The sequence below is a fragment of the Tamandua tetradactyla genome, chromosome 4 (genome assembly GCF_023851605.1).
Source record: "Tamandua tetradactyla isolate mTamTet1 chromosome 4, mTamTet1.pri, whole genome shotgun sequence".
Lineage (NCBI taxonomy): Eukaryota > Metazoa > Chordata > Mammalia > Pilosa > Myrmecophagidae > Tamandua > Tamandua tetradactyla.
This window is the reverse complement of record NC_135330.1, coordinates 128,768,239-128,785,445: the sequence shown is the minus strand read 5'-3', so window position 1 is coordinate 128,785,445 and position 17,207 is coordinate 128,768,239. Positions and strand designations below refer to the sequence as shown.

General features: G+C 34.6%; 1 long non-coding RNA gene across 1 annotated transcript in view; it reads left to right on the top strand.

The window, feature by feature from the left end:
- Positions 1-5: 5 nt before the first annotated feature.
- Positions 6-17,207, top strand: part of LOC143679347 (uncharacterized) — a 57,051-nt gene continuing 39,849 nt past the window's right edge. The window contains exon 1 of the long non-coding RNA XR_013173672.1: positions 6-110. This is a non-coding gene — a long non-coding RNA (uncharacterized LOC143679347). The remainder of the gene's footprint in view (positions 111-17,207) is intronic.

The following is a 17,207-nucleotide window of genomic DNA, read 5'->3' as shown; positions in this document are numbered from 1 at the left end:
AGCCACCACCAGCAAGCTAGGAAGAGGCAAGGAAAAATCCTTCTCGGCAGTCATTGGAGAGAAAATGGTTCTGCCAACACATTGAGTTAGGACTTCCAGCCTCCAGAAATGTGAGAGAATAATTTTCTGGTGTTTTAAGCTATCCAGTTTGTGGTATTTATTATGGCAAGCTAGGAAACTAAGCCATTATCTAAACACAAATGTTAAGAATTGCTTTTCCTCTTTGCACTTGGCTGGCACTTGAACAATTGGGTTACTCTAAGTAATATAACTAAATTTTTACCCAGACGCAGGAAAGTATGTTGGTTAGGAGTCTTCTGTCTCAAACTCTCCTCTTGTTCGCTTTTGTCTCCATCCTCAGTGCATTTGAGATGTAGCAGAGAAGACTCAGGCTTATCAGCCTGAAGGGGGAGGCTTTGGCTTACCCATCCCCATACTTTTACAAGTGATCTCCCAACTTTCAGCTTTGTTTATAAATGAAATGATGTTAACTATTTCATAAGATTATTGGGAATATAAAATTACAAATGTAAAGCAGCTGGCCATAGTAAGAGTTCAATAAATTTTCATTATTTAACTTTAAATCACTTAAAAATATACTTTAAGTTCTAAACTCTAAAACTGCTTCAGGTCTTTTAGAATGGCAAAATCTTACCTAATGCACAATTTCAGCAGGCACATAGTGACTTAACATAATTGAACACTGGTTCCCTCATGAGAGTTGCTTTTCCTGACTTCACATCATACAATCCAAATACCTTACATATTTTGTGCTTACAGTCTTAAGAAATTATAGAATAGTCCTACTTCAAGTATCACCCTCTTTGAAGTAAACATATCAGCTGTGAGGAAATGTGCCTCTTTAATAACAGTTTGTCAGCTATTCATTGTTAATTCAATAAAGGGAGAATGAATTTGGCGGCAATCTATTTTTAACAGTATATAAACTTCTAAATTCTAAGTGTTTCCTTTTCATAATATTGGCCTTCGCTGCAGAAAAGGGCAGGTATTTTGGGAGCATCATACTTCTTCCTGTCCCACAGTTAATGAGGCACACGAAGCTTTGACTGGGGCTTCATCATGCATACAGAACAGGCAGCAGAGAGGAGACACATTCTTCTCTTGCAATGAAACCATCTGTGGCCAATCCCAGCAGGTTTCCCTTCAGGGCTGTAAGTGAAAGGCAAGAATACAGATTGTTTCTCATTCGACTCCATTCTAACACAGCAAAGGCAAGATTCAAGGGGGAAAATGTAAATAAACATGTACAGCTGTCTTTTTCCAGGTTATTTTCCATTTTCCAAATCTTGACTTTGAGTCCTATAATTAAGAAAAGAGATTCTCAGATGGAACTAAGTGCATTTTTACATATTAGAGCAACAGGGTCATGTAGCTTTGGCGAGAAGCACATCTGCTGGGTCTTGATTTTAATCATTTATTTGATAGATATTTCTGGACAAACAGACTCAGCCAGGAACAGATGTAGCATGTCTCTGTTAATAATCTGAGCTAATTGAGTCTCCCTTTTGCCATTTGCCAATTATCTAAGGATCCAGATTGAGAGTTTTCCTTTTTCTCTGTTTTTTTCACTGGAAGGTTAGAGAAGCATAAACCAAGAGATCAGGAAGGATAAGGAATGTCATCATGATGTTACTGCAACTGGGAGTAGGTGCCAATGTTCTCTTCTGAGAGCAAACAGCAAGCAATTCAATAAACTTTCCTTGGAAAGTTTCATAGAGATTGTTGATCCAGTTTAAAAGTATTTCTCCTTTTGATTAAGGGATATGGAGGGATAGAAAGGGAGAGAAGTATTAAATGGAATGTATTCACTGCTGGAATATAGATTTTCATTGCTCTCACTGAGTGCTTGGTAGAGATTTTCAACACATCTAATAATAATTTTCTCAGTAGGCTGTAAAAAATTAGGAGATTACACTTCTCATAATCAAGGCTCTATTTATCAAACATGCTACTTAAGAATTTCATTGTTATTTATAATTAGCACATGTTATTCATTTTTAAATCTTGACAACACATGCCATTTTTACTTAAGAAATGAATATTCAAGAACAAATAACACAGAGCTTCAGTTATCGGCTGATTATATTCATTCAGCAATGAAAGGAGCAAACATTGGTGACATTCTAGCTTTGAAAGAAATACAGCTGAAAATTTAATATGAACCCAAAGACAGAAAAGAGCAGCATCGTTTCTTTACAGTAAGTTCACCAACCCTAAGCAGAATAAATCTCTGAAGGTCAAGCCTATTAGCGGGGAGGTTAATATTTCAAATGTGGGAAATATCAATGTACTTGAGAATTATGTACTAGTACTATTGTTCAAAGAATGTGAACAGTTTTGAAAAAACAATGTTGTGCCTGAATGATAAACCTGATGAATTTATAAATACTTGAACTCTGTTCTTTGAACTGCGTAAAACGTGAGTTTTCTCCTTTGTCTAAAAGATGTCCTTTTTGGTGAGCTTTTTGAAATGTGATTGTGGTTGTTCTACACATTGTGATATGTGCTCATTTAGCTTTATAGACAGAATGAAAGTGAAGAAATATTTTCAATAGCAAAAGTAACAACCAAATGGGTAAATATATTCATCAGGGTTCTCTAGAGAACCAGAACCAACAGGAGATATCTGTAAATATGAGATTAATAAAAGTGTCTCATGCAGCCATGGGGATGCAAGAGTCCAAAATCAGTAGAAAACATGCTTACATGTTAGGCCACACGCCAGTAATTACTATGCAGATTATGTAGCTAACACAAGGATTACCTTGAGTAGCTCCACAAAGTAATGCTTAATGCATTTTATTATATTTATTATTAATATTCATCAGTGACTCTTCAGTGTAAGGGGAAAATGGGCTTTTTGCAAAAAATTCTGAATTTTTTAGAGTACTCTCTTAAAAGGTTTTTATACATATTTTTCTGTATAAAATAAGTAATTTTGATTCAATTATTAAATATTTACATTATATAGTCTTAATATATTATATTTTTGTTATGATGTATATCCTAATTTATGACAAATCATTTAGATGATTCTATATTGATTAGTTTATTATGTTTCCTAGCTGATGAGACAAATAGGTTTGCATAACAGAGGAATTTATTGGCTCATATTCCAAAGACTAGTCTTCCTTTTCTGGCTGACCAGAAAACTTTGGAGTTCCTTGGCTTTTCTGCCATGTACCAGTGTACATGGTGATGTCTTCTCTTTTATCCTCTGGTGTTGCATTGAACTTCTGGCTTCTGATGGCTCTCTGTGGCTTCTTTATCCATCTAACTTCCACAGTGCTTACCCTAGTAATCTATATTAAAGCCCAACATCATAAACTTGGGCACATATTAACTGAAGGAACATCTTGAAGACGTCTTATTTACAGTGTGGCCACATCCTCCAGAATGTGGACTATTATTAAGATCATGTCCAAACTGGAGTACACAATTCAATCTGTCAGAGTATACCCTCTTGACCCCCAATACATGCTCAACCCACATGCAAAATACATTCATTCCATCATGACATCCCAAAATCCTTAAGTTATTTCAGTAACAATACTACATACAAAGTCTAATAAAAATTAGTTGTGGGTGTGGTCCATCCTGGGATGAAATTCTTCTATCTATGGACCTGTGAAACTTAGAAAAGAGTTATCTGCTCCCAATCAACAATGGTGGTATAGGCATAGGGTAAACAATCCCATTCCAGAAGGAAGAAATTGGCAGGAAATTAAAGGTCACTGGTCAGAAAAATGTCTGAAACTCAGCATTGCAAACACCATCAGATTTTAAGGTCTTCAATCTCAAGAAACTCAGCATTGCAAATACCATCAGATCTCAAGGTCTTTGATCTCAAGAAACTCAGCATTGCAAATACCATTGCAAATACCATTAGATCTCAAGGTCTGTGGATTGGCATTTTGTCCTCTGGTCCTGATGGAACCGAAGCCTTACTCTTTCCAAGATTTTGTGCAGTTGGCCATGTCCTTCCAAACACTGGGGTGAAGGCCCCACACTCTACGAGCATTCAGAAATGGCCGGGCTCTGCACCAACTCCAGGACACAGCCCCACCGTCTCCAAGCCCTGGAGTGGTAGCACTCTCCCTGTTCAATAGGATACATGGTCAATCCCTCCAAGTATCAGGGCAGATGGCCTGCTCCCTCTGAATGCAAGGGTGAACCTGACTTTTCCACATTTTAACTGAAGTAACATCTTGCAGGGATCTTATTTACAATGAGTCCACATCCTGGAGAATGCAGACCAAGAGCAAAACTGTGTTTAAACTAGGGTGCAGAATTCAACCCATCAAACCTAATTTCAATGCTTATTGCCATTTCTAATTTATCAAAGTTTACCCTTATTTAAGTTGATATATTCAATGTCTTTTCAAAAGAAATTCATTCTTAAATTCAATAAATTCATACTTTTATTAAATTAATTCATTCCTTTTTATATGGAAGGATACCTGAGTGTCATATTATCTGAGTTTGTATTACATTAAATTAGCTTTGAGAGACTGAATAGTTAAAAGGACAATAGCCAGACTGTAAATTTCAATATAACTCTGACCCACATCCTCTACTCATCGAATTAAGAACGCCAAACCACAAACTCTCCAGAGATGGCCTGAAAGAGTCAGGACTTGGTTAAGGATTGTCAACCTTTCTATTTCTGGCTTTCCCACTCCCTATTAGAGAAAGCTAAATATGATGTCTGAAACCAATTACCTAAGATACTCCACTTCTCAGCCCACCTATAGCCTTCCCATTAATCAGAGCATATCTGAAAATTTCCTGTTTTTTTTTTTTTTTAGCTCTATGAAGTCTTCCTTCTCTCCTTGCAGCATTTAAACTCTACCAAATATAAGAAATGTTGGCTGACTTCCATGCTATATATCAAGTTCTGAATGAATAGTTTCTGTTCTCATATGTATGGTTTCTTGTTTATTTCTACAAGGTAGAATGCCTGGATCAGAAACATTTGCCTGAGATTATGTAGATGATATACAATTAACATCTGGAATTTTGTGCTAACTATTCTTCCTTTCTAGGGCTATTAGTTTCCTAGAAGCTTCTTAGGAGTCTAGGCCTGCCATAACAAATTCCCACAAACTGAGTGGCTTAAAACAACAGAAATGTATTCTCTCACAGTCCTGGATGCTAGGAGTGCAAAATCACGATTTCAGCAGGACCATGCTCCCTCTGAAGGTTTTAGGGAAGCATCCTTCCTTACCCTTTTATTCTGCCTGACTAATAGTTATTTTCCATATCCATAACGTATCTAAGTTGCTTTTTTGTTAATGTCTCATAACTGTCTACCTGTTCTCTTCAGGGACACACAGAGTGTGAATCTATTTCCTTGTCCCCAAAGCTTCTCTCTCATTTTTTTCATCTCAGTACTTTTATTTGTATTCTAGATGATCTCTTTTGGATTCCAAAAGCCTAATGAAGACTTTAACTTACTTTCTTCAACAAATCTTACCTTCTGCCACATGATCTATGTAAATCTCACTGATCACAATTTCTAAGCTAATCTTTCATGTGAATATTTGAACTCTTCTTTGCCATTTAAGTGCTTTACTTAAGTTTTGTGGCTATTTTAAACCCACTTAAACAATCCAGTTATTTTAGATTGTACCATTAGGCAACGTACAACTCTATTCTGAAGTATTTCCCCATAGTTTGATAATATAGAAAAATTTATTTAAATTCCTTCCTAATTAGTATTTGGAGATTGGCAGCATTGCCTTAACACCCATATTACCTATATCCCAGGCCGTTTAATATAAAATATATGATAAAGTACAAAATACATCCGTACTATAGATTTAACCTTATTTTTGTAATCTATTATAGTTTTCACTTTTACAAAGGAATGGTTAATTGTGTATGGTTCTCATTCCACAAATACAGACACTTTGCTTTATAAAAATGTTATAATTAAACTACTTGACAATGTGACAATGAGAATGAATGGATTAAATGAGAAGTCACACTTCATACAGTGAAACCTCTGACTTTAACATACTTTGTTTTGCTCTTTATCATCATAGAGTTGGTGTGCATTGTAGTTTGTTCACTGACATCTAGCCACGTGTATTTGAGAAATATTAAATATACAAGCCGACACACAAAAAAAGAAGGAAAAAAAACGTACTTGCATCAAGATTGCTTTTGCTTGACATATTTGATGGTTAACCTTGGAAGAGTACAATTATAAGTTTTCTTATTGATTTTTAAGAGAGAAACAATTTCAATGGGTGAAAGCAAAGGAGAAAAATAAGGAAGACAGGAGATAAAATGATCTTTAAAAATAAATTATATGAAAGATAATTATGTGGTCTTTTTGTAAAGCCTAGCCTAAGATAAACATTATCTTCCTTGAAAAAATGTGCATATTACACTATGATAGTTTTCAAACTGCTCTCTAAGCTACTTGCTAGCTAATATTTAAAATAAGATTTCATTCCCCCATCTAATTTTGATGATTTTACATATATGTGAAGGGATTAATTTAGCATTTAAAAGAGATTTTATTTTCTCTTCTGGGGGTATGGGATAAACATAATTTTCCCTATTCTCCCCACTAATTACAACTAAAGACCATGGACATTATATATAAAATAAACCTAAGAAGAATCTAAAAGATGAAAAGAAGGAGGACCAGCTAGGGTCCTTAGAACTCCAGGTGGTGAGACTCTGGGATTTCATTATGTCTCATATAACCAAGGCATGGAGCCTGACAAGCTGACAACTTGGAAGTGCCAATTGCGGCAGGTATACAACACATGCAAATAAGCTGCAATAAAACACTGCTCTCTCTGGCCAAAAAAACAGGAAAAGAACAGCCTAGCAAACAGAAAACTTTTACACACTAGCCATTCTATACCACCCACACCAGCCAAAACCATGTGAGTTGCCTAGAGTACCATCCTCCTGTAATGCGACACCCAACTTCCCCTTGCTGTGTACAGCATGAAGATAAATAGGGAGCTGGGACTTTCACCTCTACTTGGCAGTAACAAGTACATCCATCACTGCAATGTCAGTGGAGACCATGATGGCAGTCTGATTTTCACCCCCACCCTGCAGTAGAGAGGCTCCTTGTTTGTTCACAGTAAGGTAGTATCAGAGGAGGCCTAGTAGAGAATCAATATTTTCACCACTGCGCAGAATTAACAAGGCCATTTCAACCTCCACCCTCAGAGTGTTACTGGAGCCCATGTGGAGCCAATAACGATTCAATCCTGTTCCACCCCTCTGGGACGGTATCATTAGAGGCCTAGCGGGGAGCTGCTCCTTTCCCCCTTCAGTATCTACTCAGGTCAATTTGAGAACGCAGACTTCTATCTCCATCTGCTGGTAATGAGAGGACATTCGTCTTCCTCTACCAAAGTGCTGCCTGAGGAAGCCACCTAAAACAATGTTTAGATAAAATCCAATATTTTTGTAGGAAAAAAACTGTCCAATTTTCAATAAAAATACACTCATCATAGCAAGAACCAAGAAGATCTCAAATTGAAAGAAAGAATTATTCATTATATGCTGACAGGGAGATATTTTTGTGGACACTCTGGGAAGAGATAGAATGCACCCCTGTCTTAAATTTTCACTGGATGTCAAGACCAATGATGACACATGCACCAAAAGGAGACCACTTCCATGAGGGGACTTTCGAGGGAGAACAAGGAAGGCCTTCAAGTTGGTCTGAAAATAGCTTGACATAGCAAGGAAAGGAGACTGACTTGGGGTTTTTATTTGTTTAAGCAGTGGGACCAGGGTGAGGATCTGGTGTCCATCCAGAGACATGTATGGTATGAATCTCCTGCTGATGTCAGAGAGGGCAATATCCAGGCTTTCTTACGAGTTCCGTTTATTTGAAGCAGAAGGGAAAGAGGGGGGAGTGAGGCTTAAAAGCTCTCAGCAGTCAAATATCTAATATATATATATATATATAGTGTCAGATGCTTGATTATAAGGATGTTAGAATTATTTAACAAGGATTTTGAGATAAAAATGCTTCCATGAGCAATTTTGAACACGCTTGAACAAACTAAAAACAGAACATTTCAGCAAAGAAATAGAGGGAATAAAGAAGAACCAAATGGAAATTTTAGAACTAAATATATTATAACAAAAATGACACATTCAATGAAAGAGCTCAATAATAGAATTGAGGAGAGAGAGAAAAACTTAGTGAAGTGAAAAATAGAACAATAGAAATTACCATACCTGAAAAAGAGAGAAAATATTATGAAAAAAAATTAAAACTGAGCCTCATTTTAAGGATATAACAAAAAGTCTTACTACCCATGTCATTAGAGTCCAAGAACAAGAGGAGAAAGAGGGTGGAGCTGAAAAACTACCTGAATAAATAACGGCAAAAACTTCCTAAATTTGGAAAAAGAAATAGCTCTACAGATCTAAGATGCTGAGCAAATGCCAAACAGGATAAATCCAAAGAAACCCTCACCAAGACACATCATGGTCAAATGTTGAAAACTAAAGAGAAATAAAAAAAATCCTGAAAGCAGTGAGAGAGAAACAATTCCTTACACATAAGGGGAAAACCATAGTAGATTTTTCATCAGAAATCATGGAGGCAAGAAGGAAAGGATACATTTTCCAAGTGTTGAAAGAAAAAGAACATTCTACCCAGATATATGCAACAACCTGGATGAATCTACAGAGTGAAAAAATTCAATCCTCAAAGCTAACATACTGTAATATTCCATGTATATATAATTCTTTAAGTGATAAAATTATAGAAATAAAGAGCAGATTAGTGGTTGCCAGGGGTTATGGAAGGCCTGATGAGGTGAAGGAGGTTGGATTGGCTTTGATGATAAGATGGGTATGATTGAAAAAGGGCAACATGAAGTTTTCTTGGTTTGTGGAAATGTTCTAGATCTTGACTGAATCAACACCAATATCTTGGCTAAAATAATGTACTATAGTTTTGCAAAATGCTACCATTGGAGAAATTGGTTAAGACTACATGGGATCTTCTGTAGTATTTCCTACAACTGTATACAGATGCAAAATTATCTCAAAATAAAAAAAAATCATAAAAAATAAAGCAATGTAAAACCTTGCTTGTATCTACTTTATTTCACAAAACTTCCTTTAGAGGCTTGATCAGAACAAAGACTGGCTTTTTTGTTTGTTTGTTTGTTTGGCCTGATTTCTTCAATAGTGCTATTGTGAAAACAAAATATATAGTTTTTTTTCTCTTCTTGTGATGTAAGGGAAAAAAATAAAAGTTGACCCCTGTTAGTTCTATTATTTTAAAAGGGCATACAAATGGTAATATTTGTGTCATTCTCTCTTCATTGTTTGTTTAGTAAATATCAATAAGGAGAAATTTCCTCTCGCCAACTATATAATAATAAACGTAATAATAATGTTGTAAATAATAACTTTAACTTAATAATACTTTAACTCCATCATTTTCTAGAATAATGAAATTTGGTTTTCTAATATTATCCAATGAGGATGTTTGTTTCTGAGTGTCATTGCAGACTCATATTTTAAATATTTTGTGAATTTCAGTCTATTGCTTTTTATCCCTAATGATGCTTTGCTAAACTGTCTCAATGATGCTGGTTTAATTGTTTTTATAGTTAGCCTGGGTAACCTATTTAATTCGCTTCTGCATCATATTGACCTGATGCTATAATTTCCATAGTTTTTATGTTTTGATACCATAGGATGCTCCCAAATTATCTAAGAACATGTGCACTTTCTGACCAGACTTGAAATCGTAAATTGTCCAAGGATCACTGGCTTCTTTAGTGAGAAAATTTTTAGAGGCCACAGTATGTATTGTAGTGGTGCTTATTGCCTTTGGGCTAGTCAACATTTCTAGAAATTTTCAATTGATAGAGTTCGGAAATATGTATTCATTTAAAAATAAAATGGAAGATGAGTTCAAATGTAAAATTCCCATTTAAATTCAGAACAGTTCGTGTAATCAGCATTTTTCCCCACACAAAATAGACCCAGTGTAATTACTAAATTGCTGTCTCAGTAAAACGATTTCATACTAATTAACAATTTGATAGTAAAATGAGTTTTAAGGTCTGCTCACTCCCCTAGAGTAATCTGACCCAGGAATATAAATCAAATTATTGCATTTTAAAGTCACTTAGAATAGCTCCCTCATTTCTTTGAGGCTATCCTATCAACTTAATAACACTTTAACTCCACCATTTTCTAGAATAGTGAAATTTGGTTTTCTAATATTATTCAATGAGGATGTTTGTTTCTCAGTGTCATTGTAAACTGTGGTAGTTTCGTGTCATTTTTCTTTTGTAATGTGATTATTCTTATAAAAAATAATTTTCCTTTAAAACTTTGGATAAATAGTTGGATGGTTTGCAAGTCAAATTTATAAAATATAACATACTCAAAGAAATCTAGTTTCAGTTAAAGGTACACATATATACACATACTCACTTTAGTTTTTCAAGTGAATTTCTACTTAAATGTTTGGGTGGATAATAAGTATTGGGGACAAGTGACAACATACTAGAATAATCTCTGTAATCACTTTTTTAATGCTGTTAAATAGATCTTATTAAATGTGTAAGTCCATGTGACATGGATGTCACAATCCCTTCAAGAGCGACAATAAAGCACTAAGTTAATTTTATGCTGTGCAAGAGAAGCTCATTAAACAAGTAGGCTGTTGGCTTGTTTCTCCTCTCATTACAGGCTATATTATGAAGTAAATATCTGTTTCAAACGTAACCAAATTTTCAACTGATATATAAGAATGTTGGGTAAGCTACGTCTCCCTCCCAAATACTAGAATATTTTAAGTCGAAATATACTTCTCTTCTAGGAAAACAATGTTCTTCATTAAAAATGGGATTTTTGTTTTGGAATCTCTTGGGAAATATGTAGTAAGCAAAAGTAATATTAATTTCTCCTGATATGCATAATATTATTTGCAATAAAAGAGTAATAGGAATTAGAATTAAATAATAATACGGAGTGTCATTTTTTATAATTTTTTTAATTGGAAACAGTTAAAGATGAAATTAGTGATGTTTGGGAGTTCCAGAAGTGAGTGTGCAGTAATAGAACAAAGTTTCTCTTCCAGAGTATTTATCCTTGTAATGAAGCTGAAATATTTAGCCATAAACTTAAGCAGCCCTGAAGACACAAAAATACTTTTAACCATAGACTTTGTGCAAGGAGTATGGAATATATTTGCCTTCCTCCTCCAGTTTTACAAAAATAAATTAAAATCAAGAAGATAATCAACCCCAAAATCTCACTATATAAGTATTTATTGCATCTAATTGAAATTCAACTCTCAGGCTGGGTTGTAGAACCCAGAATAAATAAATAAATAAATAAATAAATAAATAAATAAATAAATAAATAGCATGATTTAAAATTTACCTTTACCTCTGAACTAAGGCAATATCAAGTGAACTGTAGCTGTAGAACCACAGATTGCATTTATTGAAGAATATTATAAGAAATAACTCCATGATACCTTACTACATGTTATTACTTAATTTTTTTTATTATTATACTCCACAAAAACTAATTCTGTCTGGGTTTAATATATGAGTTCCCATTCAAAGGACATATTGTTTTCTGCCCAAATCTATAAAGCTGAATATCAGGGTCTTAAGGAAACCAAGTATAATAGAATTACTTACAGTATAAATAAGTTGATGTGTATATGAAAGAAAGGTAGAAATAAAGTTTTGATTTATGATTTATAAGGTTATAGAACATCCAAAACTGATGTTGACTAGAAATTTGTTTTAATATAATTAACTATTCTACTTATGTATAGCACAGATGAAAATCATTATTTTGCAATGAAACCTAAATTTTACCTAATAAGAAATAATGGATTCATTCGATATGTTCCTAATTCCCATAGTAGAAAAATACACAACTCTATCACAAAAGCAACAATTCAAAATTACTCTACATAAGATAATGGTGCAAAAACTAACATCTGCATTTTTCATTTCTATTTTTTACTTTTTATGATTTGGAAACATAAGCATGAAGGATTATTTTATCTATCTATACAAACAGATATTTTAGCTTATAGAAAAATGATCCCATGGAGAGATAACACAGGTTTAATCAAGAAGTTTCACTAGAAGGTTCTCTGAAGAAGTTTGGGTACAGAGAGTTGAGAGTCTCCCGGGGCTCAGCCAGTTCACCATCTCAAAGCAATCAGAGTTGGCATTTAGCTGAATGTGGAGCAAGAATCAACAGACTGCTATGCTACACTTCTGTTCAACAGCCTCATCACAAAGGACAGGTTCAACTTGGCACAGAGTTTTGTGCTTGTCAGAATAGAAACCTACAAAAACATAGACAAATGTCATCTTGAAAGCATATATAAAACCTGTAACCTTCATAGACACTGCTTTGGAGAAAAGAAGTCACAGGTTATTGCCTTTTGACATCTCCCCACAAATTGGCCATGAAAACTGTTTCCATGGTGATTTTACATAAAGTCATGACCCCTAATTCTTTTAGCTTTCCAGATTCAGCTTCCCGTTTAACATAACCTTCAGGATACATATTATTATGCATAATGTGGTATTTGGTTGACAGGGATTTATTAAACTCAGTTTGATTACCCAAGTTAAAGAAATGGGAACTAGAAACAGCTTGGTTGATTTCAGTGTAAAAAATAAAGACGTATGTACAACTAAAGAAATAGACCAATGATTTTAGGCTCATCTCATCCAAAATTGTTGGGAGATCTTGAGAACATCAAGTTGCTTATCTGGAAACAGCTTCCTATTTCAATAACAATAGGTTTTTGTTATGTCTGAACCATCTGTAATATAAAAGTACAAGATGTTATGAAAGCGGAGACAATTTCTCTTTCCGACTATGCATTAAATATATAGTTGACTTTCCTTATGACTAAAGGAATTGACCAATGATTTTAAGCTCATCTCTTTCAAAATTGTTGTGAGACCTTGAAAACATGAAGTCACTTATCTGGAATCAGGTTCCTATTTCACTATCAGTAAGTTTTTGTTATGTGTGAACCATCTGCAATAAGTGTCCCAAACCTAAAATTACAACGTTCTGAAAAGGGGAAGTAGTTTCTCTTCCCTAGCACATATTAAATATGTTTGTTGACTTTCCCTGAATGATACAAGCTTACATGCCGAAATATTTGATAGCGATAGTCATTAGACAAATAAACAAGAATTTTGTCACTCAAATTAGAACAAAAATATAAGCCATAGCATAGAGGAATACGTTACTCTAAACCCCATCATCATGTCTGTCTGAGAAATTTGAAAGCAAATGTAATTTTAATATGAACCAATGTATCCGAGCCCAAAGCTAAAATAATAACATAAAGACTAAAATATTCAGAATGGAAATAAAACAATAATTAGAAAACTGCAAAATGGCACCATTTCTGACAATATAGAAGAGATGACCTGGTCTATTTGCTATATTAATCCTAGGCTAATAGAGCTCATAAAGTCATTTTTATAGAGTTTTGGAGGGAAGAAATTTGCATATTATATTTGAAATTGAAGCATTCAATTGAATTGTATGAAGTTCATTTACTTGCTTGTACTTTCTGATAAAATGTTCCCTTACAAACCATTTCACACCATTAATTACACATTTACTGCAGTAGCATCTGAGATCCTTGCTGAATTTTCACTAAAGGGGAAAATTCCACTATGAGAATTCCTTAGATTTTGTTGGGAAAAGGGAGGACACTGGAATCTGAAAGTGGAGAATTAGAGGGCGTCTTCCTGTTTGCATCATGAACTGTCTGAAAGATTTCGGTTTTACCCCCGAATGTAATACTGAAGCATTATGCTACTGTCTTCCAAGCCAAGAAATGTTGTAATCCCAGGGTGAGTTTTTATTATTCACATATTTAAAAAAAAATATTCAATTCCCCCAAGAAATAAGACCTTATGAAAACTGGGTTGTTTTTCCAAAATGGAATGGGTGATTACTTACCTAATACTCAGCTGAAGAGAAATTCTCCTTCCATTGACCTTCCTTAAACTTGACATTTAGTGGACTTCAGAAAACCCAAATGGAGTAGGGCTTTGTTTGATTTTGTTCTTGTTTTCTTTCACAGGGTGATATAGAGCGGAAAAGGGAAGTGAGGCCTGAGCTTTTGAATTTGTCACAAGCACACATGTGAAACCAGAACTGTTGCTCTTTGCACCACACCTTGAATAGTAAGGTTTAGAGGTCACAGATTCTTGCTAGCATTTCTTGCTGTTATTGTGCCATTTGCCTAGGTAAGGGCAGAGAAAAAGTGGCAGTTGTTGAAAGAGTAAATAACCTAAGCAAAACTTATACCTTTTTTCAGGCTCAAGGTGATAGAATTCCAATGGTGATTTCACTGGAAAAGAGGGATATTAACTTTTCTAGAATTCAGAATTTTATGAACATGCATGAATTTTAAGTCAAACAACAGCAAAATGATTGCAAAAAATAACAGTCTTTTATATGAATTGAGGGCAAAGATGAATTCTGAGCCTGTGTTTGCTGAGAGTGGATGTAGCCTTTTCTAGCTAGCAGCTTGAATGTCGAGAGAACATACCAAACAATGAAACTGGCAAAAAAGGGTAATAAATAAAATCCAGCAGTATGTGGGAACTCTTTCAGCTTTTCCCTCTGCTAATAATCGCTAGCTCGGTTTGTAGTACAAAGGCAGGTTTTGATCAGAGTCTGTGCAGCGGTTCATCTCAACCACCACAGGCAAAGATAGAAAGGGGAATGTGGAAAGTTTACCAGGGTATAAGTAACTGAATGAATGACAAGGCTTCCCAATCTCCGGCTCACTCTGTCAGAGATACGCTTAGGAAAATTTACTAATATGCTTTATAACTTTCCATCTGGCTACCACCTTGACCCAGAATAATCACTAGGAAGAATGTATTAGAGCAGTGTAATATTATCCACACTAAATCTGTCTGGCTGTGTCCATGTCCTCAGGCATCCATCTAGTTTTCTTTCAAACTCATTCTATTTGGAAATTAAAAAATAAGTACGCGATAATGCTATTTTGCTGAGTTAGATTTAGGGCATCATGGTGTTACTGAATTTACTTTTTAACGGTAAAATAACTTATGAAATGGGAAGGTTTTGGGAGGAAACTGAATTTGATTTGAAATAAGCTTTTGTATAGAGGCATTTAATCTTGGCAGATATGATTTGCTGTCTTCCACCCAGGCTGCTGTTGGAGAAATGATTACTTTTGTCATATTGGAAAGGGACACGCGATGTGATTTGCTATATTATATCAAGTGATGCTATTGTATGACACAGGCATCAAATACCACCTTCTCTGAAACCACCCTAGTGCTTATGGGCTGTCAGGTTGAATGAACAGTAGCAATATACAAGTTTCATGCAAACCTCTCAAAAAGTTCGAGCATTAATATTATGTTTTCTTCTCAAATAAGCTGTTTACTACACACTTTATGTTAAAATTGAGGGAATTACAAGCTGCATAAGGATTCGTTTTTACAATGCATTTTCCTAAAACTTTTTAAATTTACTCATTTTATGAACATTTAGAATTGCATTCAATGCCTACCAAATTTTATTTGTAGTTACCAGTGTTAATGCTTCTCTTAGTGATTTTAAAAATAAAAGCCAAGAAGTTATTAGAGAAATAATAAATATGACTTCAAGTTATGTAACTCTTAAGCTTATTCAACAAATACTTTTGTTTGGTGATAGAAAGGATTTCAAGCAATTTCTTGTATTTCTTTTTACACAGAGATTTAATGGAAAAGTGTATTGATTAGGTATCCGTATTACAAACATAAGTCTGCCACACTAAATTCAGATTATACCTGATACGAGACTGCCATCTACTGGCAATATGGGAATAAAAACCTCCTCAATATCAAGAGGATGAAATGAATCATTTAGTAACCACTATTTAAGTGGTACAAACCAATATTCTATATTTTGACCATTTTTCACTTAATAATTATCAGAAAGCCTTTGCTCAGCAGTGTGAGAATGTAGATTAGAATACTATTAAAGGAGTATGTCAAGATGGTGTGACTACTATGTTCTAATAATCATTTCTGTAATTATCAATGCTGTACTGAATCAAAGCTGAGAAAAGGTGGAATTGAACAAAAATACATATTTTTGAAGTTTCTCAACTCCACGATCATCTGTAATAAAGAAACTTTGTATTAGAGGTTACAAAATCTTAAATTTGTTCAAAGCCAGAGTTTACTCTGCTATGAAAAGCTTGGACAACAAAACGATGCATGCATACTTGACAACACATATATAATTTGCTAGTATATTTGAAAATAATTCTTTCTATTTAAAAAAGAATAGGTTGAGGGGTGCAAGGGTAGTTCAGTGGTAGAATTCTAGTCTGTCATGAGGGTGACCCGGGTTCAATTCCCAACCAGTGCACTCCCTCCTACCCCAAGTTTCAACAAATGATGCTGCAATAACTGGATAATCACATGCAAAAAGAATGACATGTGATCCCACCATACAGCCTACCCAGAATATAAATAAACAAACAAACAAATAAATAAAAAGAATAGGTTGAAATTCATGTAAAATTGATTGGAAAATATTAGGAGGTAAAAACTAGGCACAGCCAACACAATGCCAAAGAGAACAAACTCAGAGGACTGGTGCTATCTGGCTTCAAGACTTACTGTACAACCACAGTAATCAAGACAGTGCGGTATTGGTGAAAGAATAGACAAGCAGATCAATGGAACAGAATAGAGAGCCCAGAAATAGACCCCACACAAATATGTCTGATAGATCTTTCACAAAAGAGCAAAAATAATTCAATAGAAAAAGGATAGTCTTTTGAACAAATAGTGCAGGAATAACTTGACATCCACTGTAAAAAGAAAAAATAAAGTGAACCTAGAGTCAAACCTCGCGTGTTTCACATAAACAATTCACAATGGGCCAAACACCTAAATGCAATATGCAAAAATTATACAAATTCTAGAAGATGGAGGTAAATAACATAAGAGAATTCCAGTGACCTTGGGTTTGGTAACGACTTTTTTAGATAGAGCACCAAAAGCAAAGTCCATGAAAGCAAATATTTATAAGTAGAGCTTCATTAAAATGAAAAACTTCTGCTCTGAGGAAAGGACTGCTAAAGGCATAAAATGGCAAGCCACTTATGGGAGAAAATAATT